Genomic DNA, 16,740 nt, shown 5'->3' with positions numbered 1-16,740 from the left:
CGATGGGCTGTTGTTGATAAGGATCGTCTAGACATGACGATGAGACTGGCATAGTGATTGTTGAAGACATTGCAGAGGCAGGAGTCAGGGGATTAACATACATGCAGTCAGTGCGTGCGTGTACGTGTTTGGTCCAGAGACAAGCCTGTTGCTGGTTTTGATTATTAAAATCAAAAAAAGGAAAAAGAGACGTGTGCGTGCATGATTCTGGTCTGTTGGAGATTGACAGCATTGTAGCAGTCTGTGACATGTTTCCGTGTCAGAGGAGGAAAAGCAAGGCCGGCTGTATCCAGTGGAAATAAAGGGCTGGGGTGACGAACAGGGCATAAATAATCAATTTGCATGTTCATGAAAAGGTGGAGGAGGTTCGGCAGAGAACTAGTTGATCTGCGTGTTGAGTTCCACGGTTATTTCTGAAGGGCGGACATGACACTGTGCAAGAGTCAAAGGTTTTTGATAGATTGCGGACTGCGTTGTGGCTTCAGACGAGGAATACGGGACCGATGATCTTTTTGGTGAGGACATCACAGAGGAAAACAAGGGCGGTCTGACTGGCGGCAACGGTTGGTTAGATCGCGGCTCGGCATGACGCCGGGGTTCATCAAGTTTGATGTGGAGAAATTCGATGGCACGGGTAACTTCGATCTATGGCTGACAAGAGCCAAGGATCTTTTGACGCAACATAGAATCTTGATGACGATGCGTGGGAGAATATGCAAGTGCAGGCGGTCGCTACCATAGGGCTTCTGTCTTGCGGATCAGGTCATGTATCATGTCATGGACGAAGATTCTCCTAAGGGAGTTTGAGACAAGTTGGCAAGTCGTTATATGTCCAAATCAACGACCAATAAGTTGTATTTGAAGCAAAAGTTCTATGGGCTGAAGATGCAATAGGGGTCGGATCTTGTGAAGCATGTGAATGCTTTTAATCAGTTGGTCACGGATCTAGCACATCTGGATGTGAAGATTGATGACAAGGATAAGGCACTACTTCTTCTTGTTTCATTGCCACCGTTCTATGAGCATTTGGTCATCACATTGACACACGGAAAGACAACCGTCGATAATGAGGAAGTCACTTCAGCGTTGCTTGGACATGAGTTGTGGAAGCAAAAGGATGCCGCTGAAAGGGAGGGTACTCAAGGTTTGGGGTTGGCACTTAAAGGTTGTCAACTCAGGAAGAGACGAGGTGGAGAAGAAAAAGAAGAAAAAGGTGCAGTGCTACAGGTGCAAGGATTGAAGACATGTAAAAAGAGAATGCCCAGAACCGAAGTCTGGGGCAAGTGCTAATGTGGCTACTCATGGTGACGGCTCAGACAGTGATTGTGATGTTCTTCTAGTATCAAACAGGCGGTCAACAAAAGATGAAGCGTGGATGTTAGATTCAGCTTGCTCTTTTCATACGACGTCCAACATGGAGTGGCTCAATTCCTACAAGTCTGATGAGTTTGGTTTGAGCGATGACACAAGTTATCGTGTTGCTGGAGTAGGTGACATCAAAATCAAGATATTTGACGGAGTTGAGCGAATACTTCATAGAGTCGTGTAGGAGTTACATGGTCTTGGAGTTGTAATTGGTGTGGATAGGTACGAATCGTGTGGGAGTCATACACGTTGTATCCTAAGCCTCTTATATATCTAGGGGCACCACAAATTGTAATCCATGATGACTTCATAGCAGTAGGTACGTGGGGGAGTCGACGGCTTGTGCCGACGCTCGAGTGGCCGGTGTTGCGGTATCTTAGGGAAGAATGTATGTAGTCATTGCCCCGGGGATATAGCCATTTCGGTGAAACTCGTTAACAAATATTGTGCCTTGGTGTGTTATTTATGATCTTTCTTTAGCGTTTTATTCTAACATGAGAAGCTAGAAATTTCTAAATTTTATAGGTTTTTCTTGGAAAATAGTATATGCGAAATTAATTTTATATTAAACCTTTTTACTTATTTCTCTAAATGAGTTAATATGAATTAATATTTTTTGCTGATATAACATAAATTATATAAAATTTACTAGAACATTTTTTCTATTGCATATAGAAACATTAACTATATAATTACATTACAATAATTAAACTCAATGTTTTGTTTAAAAAATGAAACAACTTTTATTCTAAATGCGCCAATGATAAGTGAGAATTTGTTCTTGAAAGTACCCTTGTTTTTTAGTTTGCGGCATTTTGCTGAAATGATTCCATCTTAACATAAGCACAATATCATGTTCGTCAAAACATCACATACATATATTGTGTCCCTTTTAAATATATACCATAGTGTGACTGTATGATTTAGTTCCCTATTTTAGTATCTATAAGTATCTTGATAGAGGTTCCAAATGTACCAAGAATAACCCATTTTCCAATAGAGCCTTGTAGGTAGAAATATGTAGAGTATTTTGAGTGTCGTGCAATCTTTTGCTCGAAGATTCTAGGCTACCTTGCTTGAATTTTCCACGCACGAAGAATCAAAAGACAACTAAGTTATTGTTATAATGTGAAGTAGTCAGAGCCATCAACTTAGACAACATGTTGTGGCACCAAGAATTTGATAAAATATTTCAATGATATTTTGTTCTCTAAAACATTAGTATTGAGATTAACAATATGATAATTGAAGCTAATTAAAGTATATAATATATCGTATTTGACCATTATATAGTTGCAGAATATTTATTTAATATCAATACTACACACGGTGCATGCTAAAGTGGATCTTTTCCCATGCATAGTGACATGATCAGTTAGTTTAGGTGCATGTTGCATGTTGAGGCAATTAAATTTAGTTGGCATCAACTATTTACGTATATAGGATTATATAGATATCCTTGCATATACAATAAATAACGGTCCTTTGATCATTTTCGGTCTCTGTGTGGTGTGTGTGTGTGTGGGGGGGGGGGGGGGGGGGGGGAGGGGGGATGTGGAATGTTGCACTATTTGTGAACTACACAAAGAAAGTTGTTGATTTTTAGCAAATTGTGTGTGCACTATTTTTATTGTCAATTCCACATAGTTATTTTTTTGTACCCATATATTATTATATGAAGTTTATAGGCATATATATCACACCCATTTGTACACATGTAAAAAGATACAAATAGACACAACAAAAGTTTATTATTGATTTATTTGGAAAATGCAAGCTCATTGAGCCCGGGATCGAAAATGCGTTTTGAGTCTAGGATTGGTTTTGTAAAACAAAAATTATATTCCATTGAGTTAAAGTTGATGTAAATGCGTCAATAGCGGCATCATCGACCACACATCGTCGAATACAATCATCAAATCCTCCCGAATTATCTTTTCCCCCGCTACAACACGAGTGTGATGGCGTCAGATCTAATCGCCTTCAGCTTTGACAATCAACCGAGGATTCTTCTCCACTCTGCGTGCTACTTCGGCGACGGGTGACGGGGAGGGGAATCTTTATGCCTTTGCTACGGCTAGTTGTTTAGGCTAGGTTAATTTTTTGTTGCAGGTGTGGCGTTTAGGCTCCGATCCTCCTCAAGTTCGTTCATTATGACGGATTCGATGGAGTTCCGCGATATATTCTCATCGTATCCTTGGTGTGGCAAGGTTAGGGTTTCTCGTCCCGTGTTGGCGACGATGACAAAATGTGTCGGTCACCTTACATGATTCAAGGGTTTAATGGAAACGACTACAACTCCACGTCGCTAGTACTTCAAAAAAATGTGTGAAGACTTTTCGAAAGTCATTGACAAGGTCAGGCTGGATCCCATAGGAAAGATGCGACAACGGCACATTGCCAAATCATTATGGTGACGGTAGCGGTCATTTCGTAGTTCTGGGGCACTTTTATAATAAATACGTGCCATTCTTCTTCAAAACAAATACAATCATCCAATCCAGATAGTGATCCATACAATGATCCCGTGAGACTACTCTTGCACGTCCATCCCCGCCCATCTGTGGCGAGGCATTCATGGCCCAGCGTAGGCAGTGGCATACCAAACACAAAACGCGTAGGCAGTGCCATACCAAACACAAAACGTAATATTGGGGGGGGGGGGGGGGGGGGGGGGAGTTCTATTTGCTGCTCTAAACAGCAAACAATCGGCCGATCTCACTGGGCAACCCGCGACTGGACCAACCCACTAGCGGCGCGAGCTGACTAATGTAGGCACAAATTGTTTTTCCACTTTTTATCATTTGGTTTTTCAAAAAAAAAATCTGGAAAAGGACATTTCTGGAAAACATGAACATATTTCGGAACAATTAACAATTTGTTTATATCATGACCTTTTCAAATTTACAAACATTTTTTAATACACAAGTCTTTTTTGGAAAAAACGAACATTTTTTAGACACAAACATTGTTTCAAATTCCCATACATTTTCAAAATGTTAAACTTTTTTGAAAACATGGTCATATTTCAAATTTTGAATATTATTTGAAAAATACTGACATTTTTTATAAACCACAATGAGTTTTGATAAAAAAATTAAAGAAAATATTGAGAAGATACAGATTGAGTTAATGAAATGAATAACATATATAGGCTAGGAAATAATGATAAAAATGTATACTGCAGACACAATGTCCTTGTGGAAAATGATAAAAAATTTATTAACTCAACCTTCTGAAAGATACAGATTGAACATTTTGTAATACTATAAAATAACCCATGCGTTGCCGTGCGACAGTTATAAAAGATGGTATGCTAAAAACATATATAATGAGTTAATGAAATGAATAATTATGTCAATTAGTCATGATGAAATGGTAGATGGTTTAGCAGTTATTCATGATTTGTTGTGGTGAAAGGATTGCGTGCATGAGAAAAATAGTTAGTGGGTTGGTAAATTGATGATGTGGCAGACATGCATAGTTTGTTGATGTGGAAGTGTTGCATGCTTAGAGATTGTACAATGGTTGATAAGACAGTCTTGTCCTAAGCCGGTCATGTAACCTGACAAGGCAATACAAAATGTGCTATAATGGGTTATCTTTTAGTCTTATATCTGATAACTACTCTTTTCGTTCCTAAATATAAGTATTTTTAGAGATTTTAATATGGACTAGATACAGATGTATATAGACATATTTTGGAGTGTAGATTCGCTCATTTTTCTCAATATGTAATCCATATTGAAATCTCTAGAAAGCACTATATTTTGGAATGGAGTAAATATCCCTGAACATACGGTCAGATATATTATTGCTAAGAGGTCATCTCTTAGTTAAGAAAAGCCATGTCTTTTCATATTGTTTCTCTTTCCTCCGTTTCAATATTTATTCTACATGACACTCCTAAAATAGCACTATTGTACATGTCTTAGGAGGAATAGTTAGTGGGTTGCGACTAGGGCGTTTCGGTGCCCAGGCTCATTTGCACCCGGTTAGAAAACAATTTGTAAAAAATACAAAACAAATTCAAAAAATTCCAATTTTTTTATGATAGAAAATTTGATGCGTGAGACCCGCTCCAAATTTCAAGTCATTTGGACATCTAAGCAGCTCTCAGCAAAAAAGACAAATCGGGTCAAAATAGTACATGAACAGTAAACATTTCTATAGACCCCTAATTTGTCTTTTTTGCTGAGAGCTGCTCATATATCCAAATGACTTGAAATTTAGAGCGGGTCTCACGCAACAAATTGTCTACCACATAAAAAAATTTGGATTTTTTTGAATTTTTCTAGTATTTGTTTTGATTTTTTTCGTCAGCACGGGTGCAGATGAGCTCGGGTGCAGAGATGGATTTTCGGTGGGTTGCAACTATTTAAGAATAAAGTATATGATGAACCTTTTTTCAATATGAGGTAAACGTTTTCTAACAAACACTAAACTTCTCTAAAACACATACCGAACAATTATTCAAATTATGTTCAGAAATTTCATAATTTGTTAGTGTTTTAAAATTTCTTTTGAAATATTCAAAAAATGTTAACATTTTCTAAAACATGTACAGAAATTTCATTTTTTTGCGTTTTCAAAGAATATTCATATTTTAAGAAAATGTTTGAAAAAACCCGACCAAAACGGTTTTGCTACAGTATGCCACACGCTACAGTGTCGGGTCCCTATAGTGTGTCGTCTGCTAGAGTGCTCCGCTGCACCCCTAATGAGCCGGCTCAGTCGCATCGCTCCTGTGCAAAGATGCGGTTGTTTGCTGCTCACGAGTGTCCTATAGGACCTCTCGAGCGGCGAATAGGAAATACCGTCGATCATGGGATACATGGTGCTAGGGCAGGGAAATTTGATTCGATCATCTATGTGCAGCCAGCCCGGTAGGACTTTTCACCTAAAACATGGTATTTCTTTGATGATCATGGTGACTCGGCGGCCAACACTTCTAGGGGATCATACCGACTCAAGTACGTTTAGCGATCAAGACATTCCATCTTTTTGGATGGGCTACTCAAGGTATTTTCAAAAACCTTTATTGATAATGTTCATGCACATGAAAGAGTGATACCATCACTGCTCTAGTCCAATTGTAGAATTTTTACCAAAGTATTGGGAGTATTTCTTCTAGCAGGGATTGATACCACACAGAAGGTGTTCCCAGGAGATTTCATCGTAATTCTCAGCAGTAGGAGTTACTTTGTATTTCCTTTATCCTAGATCCATGTCAGCTTGCCTCTAATTGTTACTAGTATGAATAAAATTACAAGTGTTTCCAGAAAAAAAACGCTCAACCTTATGGTAGGTTCGCCACTAAGGCATTGTACAATGCAAGGTGCTTAAAGAAGATGCTTAAAAACATAAATAAGTTTTTTTATAAGCACAAGAGCTTATTTATATGGGAGATTTTACGGTGCATTATAATACAACAGAGCACATGTATTATATGGCCGATCTAACGGATGAAAATAATTGGGCCTTTTTAAGCCCAAGGGTATTTTCGACCTAATTTTTTTACCTTTAATCGGCCCAATTTGGTCCAGGGGTATTATCGTCCTAAATTTTTCGATTAAATTAATTGCATTAATAAAACACTTCATTATAGAGGTCCCATCATCGTGCGTACTCTTTTGAATTTCGGTTCGAGCGGTTCGTCCTCTCTCCTCCTCTCGAGCCCTAACCTCGGGCGCCCTCGATCGTCGCCGATCGCCTCCGACGCCCTCGATCGCCCCCGGTGCCCTCGATCGCCGCCGCTCTCCTCCTCTCGAGCCCTAACCTCGGGCGCCCTCGATCGTCGCCGATCGCCTCCGACGCCCTCGATCGCCCCCGGTGCCCTCGATCGCCGCCGCTCTCCTCCTCTCGAGCCCTAACCTCGGGCGCCCTCGATCGCCGCCGATCACCTCCGGCGCCCTCGATCGCCCCCGGCGCCCTCGATCGCCACTGATCGCACTCGTTGTGTCTACCCCTCCTGCTCCTACTCCCCCTCACTCCCTCCATCGCAAGTCACCCCAGTCGGGTCGCGGCGCCAGATCCTTCCCCGAGCGGACGCCACCTTCCCCGACCCGAGAGGCCACATCATCCTCATCGACGTGCATCAACTTTTTCACGCCGGATCTTCGCTGTAAGTGCCTAGCCATCTCAAATCTTTTCTGGTCCCTTCTGCATATAGAACCAATAGGGGTCGGATTTGATTCGGGTTTAGGATACGTCATGTGAGGTTTAGGGTTTATCGTTTCAGAAAGATGTGAGGAGATTTCGGTCGGATTTGGTTAGGGTTTAGGATATGTCATCTGAGGATTAGGGTTTATCTTTTCAGAAAGTTGTGATGAGATTACGATTGAAAGGAAGTGTAAGTCGGATGTAGCTACGACATATTGAAGGACTTAGTTAGGATTATGTGGCATGAGAAAGTTGTCAGCAGATTTGGATTCAAAGAAAGTTATTTTGGATTTACTTAGGAGATACTTTTGAATCGAGTTTCGAGATATTTTGGATTTAGTTAGGATATAATTATTTTGTATGGAGTTTGGACTTATTTTTGATTTTGTTAGGAGATAATTTGGATTTAGTTAGGACATACTTTTGGATTTTGTTACGAGATAATTTGGATTTAGTTAGGATATAATTTTGAATGGAGTTTGGAGATAATTGATCTACCAGGGTGGATCTATCAAGGCATTTGAAGGACTCGTGGACTTTGGATTTAGTTAGGAGATCATCAGTTAGAGCTAGTACAATCAATTACAAATTTCTGGATTTAATCAGGGCATATTTACTTACAGCTTTTGAAGGACTGAGTTAGGTACATGAATCCGATATGAAAAATTAAATCAATTATTTAAGTAGAGTAGTGCATAATTTTGGTAACGTATGCTATCCATCCGTAACATTGACTATCTGTTTCCGCTGGCAGCATAACGACATGGATGATAAAGGCAACGATGGCAAAAACTTGGGTGATACAGGCAAGGACGACAAGGACATGGGTCATAGAGGCAACAAAGGCAAAGGCATGGACCCCAAAGGAATGGATGGTATGTGCATGGATGATAAGGATAATGAGGATGCAGGCAAGGATGGCATAGACATGGATGATGTACACATACAAGGTAAAGGAATTCATAATAAAGGCATGGCTGGTTCAGACCTGAATGAGTGTATGGAATACTTAGAGATTGTGAAGAAGACGTTCAGGACTGAGGAAGAAGCCTACATGTTCTACGTAGGCTATGCGAGAAAAAAGGATTTGGTGTTAGAAAGGATGATCTGAAGTACAGGGGTCCGGGTCCGAAACAAAATGCATACAGAAGGACATACAAGTGCTGCAAACAAGGATGGCGGGCCCTTAAGCAATTTAACAGAACTGAAAGAAAAAGAACACCGAGGGGTCTTTATCGGTGTGGGTGTCCCGCTCTTTTTCAGGTTGAGCTACAAGATAGCAGTGGCCTCTGGTTCGTCAAGAATTTTGTGGACAAGCATAACCATCTGTTTGTCCCTGCTGACCTGACTCCGTACTTGTCGGCTCATCGTAGAATGACTGACGCACAAAAGGCCGATGTCATCGAGTATGCTGTCGGTGGACTTCGAACACATCAGATTATGAATGTAATGGAGAAGAATGCCGGAGGTCCCGACAAGCTTGGATTTATAGATCGAGATCTATACAACCATGTTTCAGTCCAGAAGAAGCACAAGATAGAAGGCAGTGACGCTAGATATTTGCTCACCTATATGATTGCACAGAAAAAAGCAGACCCGAAATTCTTTTTCAAATACACAAAAGACAACGAAGGCCATTTGAGGAACATATTCTGGGCTGACTCACAATCCCGCATTGACTATGTTTCCTTTGGTGGTGTCGTGGTGTTCGACAATACATATCGGTCTAACAAGTACAGGCTTCCGTTTGTTCCATTTGTTGGTCTGAACCATCACCGCAGCACAGTTTTGTTTGGGGTCGGTCTAGTGTCAGACGAGACAGTTGCATCATACCAGTGGCTTCTTCATGTATTTTTGGAGGCAATGTCCCAGACGGCACCAATTTCAGCAATCACCGATGGGGATGGTGCAATGGCTAAAGCAATAGCTACTGTCTGGACCGGAACAGATCATCGTTTGTGCACGTGGCATATCAAGGAGAATATGGTGATGCACCTCCGCAAGGAAAAGCTGGAGCAATTTAGGGAATTCATTTACCGTCGTTGGGATGTTGATGAGTTTGAGAAAAGATGGGAGGCTTATAAGGTTCGGTTCAAAATAAAACCAACGGGCAAGAGGTCGTCATGGGTTAACAGGATGTACGAGCTGCGACATAAATGGGCTGCTTCATACACAAAGGGTAGATATTTCCTAGGCATGATGAGTAATCAGAGGAGTGAGTCTCTCAACTCAAGGCTTCATGTGCACCTGAACAGGAAGATGCAGCTTGTTGATTTGTTGCAGCATGTTGAGCACTGTGTATCCATAATGCGTAAGACTGAAGCAGCATTAGACGCAGTAGCAACACATACGATACCCTTCACTAAGCTGAATGCACACTCTCTAGAGATTGTTGCCTCTTATATTTATACAACTGTGATGTTTCCAAAGGTAAAGCGTCAGATTGTCGAAGGGACAAATTGGCAGGCCACAGACCGGGTAGCATGTGATGGTTTGGTCGTGTTTGGAGTTTTGCGCAAATCCCCATATGATAAAGTCCCATATGGCAGGGATGCTAGAGAATTGCAAGGTAAGGAAGGTAAGTATGCTGAGGACTTGCATGCAAAAAAATTGGATGCTGAGGATCCCAATGACTTGGAAGGTAAGGATGTTGAGGACTTGCATGCAAAAATCTTAGATGCTGAGGATCCCAATGACTTGGAAGGTAAGGATGCTGAGGACTTGCATGCAAAAAACTTGGATGCTGAGGATCCCAATGACCTGGAAGGCAAGGATGGTGTGGACTTGCATGCCAAAAACCTGGATGCTAAGGATCCCAACAATCACTTGGAAGGAAAGGACAGTGAGGAGTTGGAGGCAAAAAAGTTGGATGCACAAGGCATGGATGCTAAGCCTGCGGATTTTATATATCACGTGACTTGTCTGTTTACAGGAGCAAGACTGGATGATGCAGCTTGTAAATGTAAAAAGTTGGAAAGTCAGGATTACCCATGCGCACATATATTCTGCGTTCTGGATCATCTTGGTGTACGCACATTTCCAAAAAAAATTGTCAAGAAAAGATGGACAATGCAGGCCAAGCCAGTGTTCCCTTCTTCGAGGACTGCGAATACTCATGTATGGTCCGATCACATGAATAAGTATCATCAACTACGCAACATGGCTAGTGACGCTTTATTCACAGCCGCAGCTAGCGATTCACAGTCAGAACAGGTGATGGAGTTCCTCCGGAGTATATTGGTTGATGGAGAAAAAACTGATTTGGATGAAGGCCATAAATCATTTGTTCCTTTGCCGACATACTTCTCTCCTGCTTGCGAATGCTGCACTGATGACGTGGAAAATCCAATCAAAATAGTTCCAAAAGGGAGACCAACTACCGAAGAATCGAACAAGAGGATTAAATCCAGGCGCGAGCGGATGAGAGGGAAAAAGCAACGAAGTTAGTGCACATGTTTATCTCATTGTTCATTTCCATACATGCTTACAATGTTAATATGTTCTCTCTTTTTCTTCAATTTACTCAGGAACAAATCGGGGAAATCAAAGGTCACAAGGAGGAAGAAGCGAAAAGACAAAGACTCAGAGACAGAAGAAGACACAGATTCGGATATAGAAGAAGAGGAAGATTCAAAAAAGCAACAAAGTTAGTGCACGTGTTTATCTCATTGTTCATTTCCATACATGCTTACAGTGTTAATATGTTCTCCCAGAGAGTGTTCACATGTTTTTCTTCAATTTATGCAGGAAAAAATCGGGGAAATCAAATAGCACAAGGAGGAAGAAGCAAAAAGAAGAGACAGAGTCAGATACAAAAGAAGAGACAGAGGAAGATACAGAAGAAGAGACAGAGGCAGATACAGAAGAAGAGGAAGATTCAGGTACAGAAGAAGAGGAAGATTCAGATGCAGAAGAAGAGGGAGATTCAGATGCAGAAGAAGAGGGAGATTCAGATGAGGAAGAAGAGGAAGATTCAGATGCAGAAGATGGTGAGCTGAGGAGGGATAGAAAGAGACCATTGGAGGTTGCAGAAGAGGATTACGCAAAACCAAACAAGTGGGCATTAGCACAATTGTGCGTACTTAAACATGTTTTCGAATGCTGGCTGCAGATTCATCTATTTCATTTTTTGCAGGAAACGTAAGGGCGCTCCAAATGTCAATGCTGGGAGGACGAAAAAGAACGATGACAAGGGTGCACGAGGAAAACCAGTGAAGTTAGTGTCTGTACTTACATGTCCGCTCTAGAAGTCGGGTATTTGCTAGTACTGTGTTGACGTTTCTTAACTTTTCCAGGAAAGACTCTAGTAAGGGCGGTAAAGAACAGGTCAAAGGGGTGATGAAGACAAAAAGGCCTGACAGGAATGTACCACAGGCTGAGCGAATAAGAGCTGTCAAGTTAGCTTCTGTAGCTATGAAGAGAAAATCAGTGAAGTTAGTGTTTTTTCTGTTATAGTGTACTGTACATGCTCAAATCTTCTTTGCTATCCTATTAACAAACGTTGTTTCATGCAGGAAAGCTAAAGTGAAGTCGAGACAGGATGGTTAGATGCACAGGGTCAAGCAGAGAAAACAAAAGGATTTCAGGGGTCGAAAAATTGAGAACAAACTAAAGTAGACAGTTTTCCATGCCGTGATCCACCTTGTTTCTCATGTATTAGACCTATTTGATGGACTGCCACTATTTTTGTGAATTCCTCTTTTGATTGGTACACCCTCATTTTATTATGGACGGGTCGACATGGTAGGCTAGTTATGATTTATCAACATCGATGAAACAATGCATTTTTAGTGCAGTTGGTTTTCTATATTTTTTTTTCATTTTTTACATAATATATTGCTGAAATTTGTTCAAAGTGTAGTCAAATTTCATACTTGAAATATAAAATAGAAACCGAAAATTTATATATATATATAAGAAAATAGAACATTAATAGAAACCTCGTTTTCAAATAACATTGAAAATAATTTATTTTCAAATAGAAAATAAGCATACTGATATTTTAAAAATAGCATGCTCATTTGAAAAAAACATGTTCAATTGAAAATAAAATATAATGAATATGCTGATTTAAAAATATCATGCTGATTTTAAAAATAGCATGCTGATTTTAAAATTATGCTACTTTTAAAATAACATGCTAATTTCAAAAATAGCATGCTAATTTTAAAAATAGCATGGTACTTTTAAAAATATAATGCTCTTTTCAATATGCTACTTTTAAAATAGCATGCTGTTTTGAAATCAGCATGATATTTTTAAAAAATAGCATGCTTATTTTAAAAATATAATGCTTTCAATATGCTACTTTTAAAATAGCATGCTGATTTCAAAAATAGCATGCTGATTTTAAAAAAATAGCATGCTGATTTCAAAAATAGCATAATGATTTCAAAAATAGCATGCTGATTTCAAAAATAGCATGCTGATTTCAAAAAAATCATGTTCTTTTGAATATGTTGTTTTTAAAAATAGCATGCTGATTTCAAAATAACAGCCTCATTCTAAAAATACAACACTGTTTTTAAAAATATAACGCTGTTTTTAAACTGATTTCAAAAAATACATGCTTTTTAAAATATGCTGTTTTGAAAGCAGCATGCTGATTTTGAAATCAGCATGCTATTTTTAAAAACAACATATTCAAAAGAACTCGTACTAGCCAACACACAAACCTCGTTCAAAAATGAAAGTAGTGTCTAATCCATTTGAAACCCGGTTACATTTGATTCTAAAAAATACTAGCATCACTGTGGCAAAAAAAAAGGAAATATAATTGCAGTCCATAAAGGTAATTATATCAAAGAGGGTACCAGGGTGCTTTATATATATAGACTTGCATAGCAAGTACATTACTCCACATAGGGTTCATACTACCACCAAGTTACTGCCAAGTTCCACTTACTGGACGATCTTCATATCCAGTCGGACCCAAAAGTTATACCACCAAAATACCAGTTACTACCAAGTACCAATTACTACTAAGTTGCACTTACTGGACCCTAAAGCTAATACTACCAACTTGCAGTTACTGGCTAGTACATACAGATTATAAAACTAGCGTCAAACTACTGCGACGGGTCAACGAATCCTCATGCCACTAACCATGTTCACCCTAAGCCCACCTCCACTCCTTTCCATGAACCTGAAGATAGCCATTTGATCTTCTTTCATTCTGGCGCCCTCAACGACTTCTCTCCAGTTCTTCGTCATGATCGCTCGCCCGTCCTTCTTGCCCATCTTGAACAAGACCTTTTTATTACCTTCAAAATTAAATGTTCGCTGGTGACACGCACAACCATGGGCTTTCGCAGATAATCTTTGAGGTAGGCCTGACTGTACTCCTTTGAGAATCACTGATTGCACAGGGAAATAAATAATGTTACATAAAAATGAAGTATAATTTCCACAAAAAAAGTAAGAATGATTTGCACAACCACGCCCGTTGATGAGGCACGAACTAGCGAGATGCCAATTCGGGCGTGTAGATGGGCCGATCTTTCACGGCGATACTCGATCAACACCTCGTCTCCCTGTTCCTCCTGGTAACCTCCAAGAACAATTTTCACCTGTGTACAAAAATACACAAACGAAAATAATGACCCCCTTGGATCAGCACGTAGGCATCGATGTGATGATCAACCCTCCGTCGCTAGTAAATTTCCACGATGGGAAAATCACAAATAATACACATGATATGGCCGCCCGTAACTCGGACGTTTTTCTGTATATCTCATACTCGAAATAAAACTCCAAACTGATCTCTCTATTATATGGACGCCATCCACTTTTATACAACCAACGCATGGCCTAAGGCCCACACCGCCTAGACTCCTAAGTAGTACGTAACTAGTACAACTTGCCATCACGATTTATATGGCACGCAATTAGAAGGAAAACTACTAGCTAACAAAAAGATATACTTCCTATTTTTAGAATAAAACACATACGTACGTAAGGTAAAGGGACTATGAAAAAAGACTATTCTCCATGCAATTAGGACCCAACGTGCAGCTCCATCGTCCCTTTTTTAATCCATCGGTAGGTGTAGGAAAGTTGGGCTGCACCTTGCCACGTATGGATTCCTCCATAATCTCAAGTTTGTTGCCGTGATGAGCATATACTTCTTGGAAAGGATCTGACTTCCTTTTATTTATCAAACCAAATTGATATATATTAGCTTAATATATGGACGTGGCTCACATGGCTTCTGCGATTCTCTTATATCTCCTTGTGTATGTGCATGTACAAGATTTGTACAAGCACGTCTACACATCAATTTGTTTTCCAAACTACCAGCTTGACGTACACCCATCTTTGCGGCACGAATACCTGGACCGCATAGCAAACGTTCCTTGCCATCTCTGCCGGTGTGCAATATATCTGGACAACTTATAATTGTATCAGCATCCTCGAATAGACTCTCCTTGCTCACCTTAGTTGGTTCGAGTTTAGTAGCAGCCGCACTTGATAATATTCTAGACGTTGCAATGTCCGTATCACCCGTACTCCTCTCTGTCTCTACATGATGGCATTTTCACTAGTGAAGTATGATTTGCAAAAAGAGAAGTCCAAGTGTTTACCATCTTGCTCTTCCCTCTGATGACAGCCGAGCGAGTGACAGTGCTGACATAGTATGGTATGGGAGGTTGGCACTGCTTTACTATGGATTTGAGATAGTCCCACCGATCCTCGTTTAGCAATACATGGTTGCCGTAGAAGATGCGATCCTCGAAAGTTCCTTTTCTCACATGGTATCCCGGACCTGTATGAAAAAAAATTAAGATGACAGAGTAGTAAATAATTTCATATGTAAGATCTAGAACATCAGCACTGGGTTAATGATTAATGCCTACTCCAATGATCAAGAAATGAAGGACATAGATAACCCAATCACATCCACCCAGCAATATCTCGTAGAAACATGGGCAAATTGAATATTTGATTTATTTAAACTAACAACTAAACACTGCTCTATGTAAGCTCTAGCTCAGTCAATGTTGATTTGGAAGGTCATTTAGAACCCAAACAGAGTAATGTGTGGTAATCAAGTGTCACTCAAACATCAACTTTCGATATTTCACAGTTCATTTAATATCTGACCAGCCAAATAGAACTTTACCCCGTAGTGCCAAGATAGGATCGTGGTCCACATCTCCATCTCCATCAGAACTATCATCAATGTCATAGTCGCTAGAGGTGTCGCCATCACCGCTATAGCCGTCACTCCCACGTGAAGTGCCATCTGAAGCATCATCTGAGGTGGTTCGGTGATCACTCTCTTCACTGCTGATGAGGATGGTTTCCCTTGCCATTCAAACCTGTTGCATGCATTGCAATGAACAAATGTTAGTTATTGATATATGAAATCAGTCTTCCATTATGACTTGTTAGCACCATATACAATGTGAATAATCTTTTCGCATACTTCTTGCTAAGTACGTAGTTCATGTATAAACATCTACATGAAAAAGCTAGTCGACAACTATTCGCACGACTAGTCAAGACTAGTGGTTAGACTCATAATCATTGGGCAGACATAACCAATTAGGATATTTCAAGGTTACAATTTTGTGAGCTGGACAAGAAAACTTGGTAACCAACCAATTAGTAGCCATGTAAAAATGAACCATGATTGACTGCTCTCATCGAGCAATACGTGAAACTGCCTTTGATCACTGCAAATTTCCTGATGGGCTGTTGTGTGGTACCATCAGGTAATAAATATAAAGTCTATAAATTGTCCCAACAAAACAAATAATGCATTTGCTGCTGTACATAACATTTTTAGAGGTAGCTGTGGAGGTTAATTTTCCAATTTCCAGTGAGAATAAGGACATGATAGAATCCCTCAAGCAAGATGACATCATAGTGAAGGCTATGAGAACGAGCAAGGTATGCTGACAAATTGTCACCCTTTTGTATACTTGCTATTTATTTACTCATTACTACCCATACCAACAAGTAAAATCATGATTATGAAGTATAATGTCAGAAAATCCAACATTGAGGAATTTGTTGCAATGTGTACTACTAGCTCACAAGAAATTTTCATTGACCCCAACAAGCCCATACCATATCTTGGAGATAGGCTGACATAATTCAAGTAAGCAGTAACAACAATCAGCAAAAATATGCACCAACCAAAAATATTACATGTGCGCACATATCATCAAAAACATGCACCAATCAAGAGCAGTCTATACTTGACAA

This window comes from Triticum aestivum, chromosome 3A, assembly GCF_018294505.1.
Source record: "Triticum aestivum cultivar Chinese Spring chromosome 3A, IWGSC CS RefSeq v2.1, whole genome shotgun sequence".
NCBI classification, from domain to species: Eukaryota; Viridiplantae; Streptophyta; class Magnoliopsida; order Poales; family Poaceae; genus Triticum; species Triticum aestivum.
Note: the sequence above shows the minus strand (reverse complement) of the source record.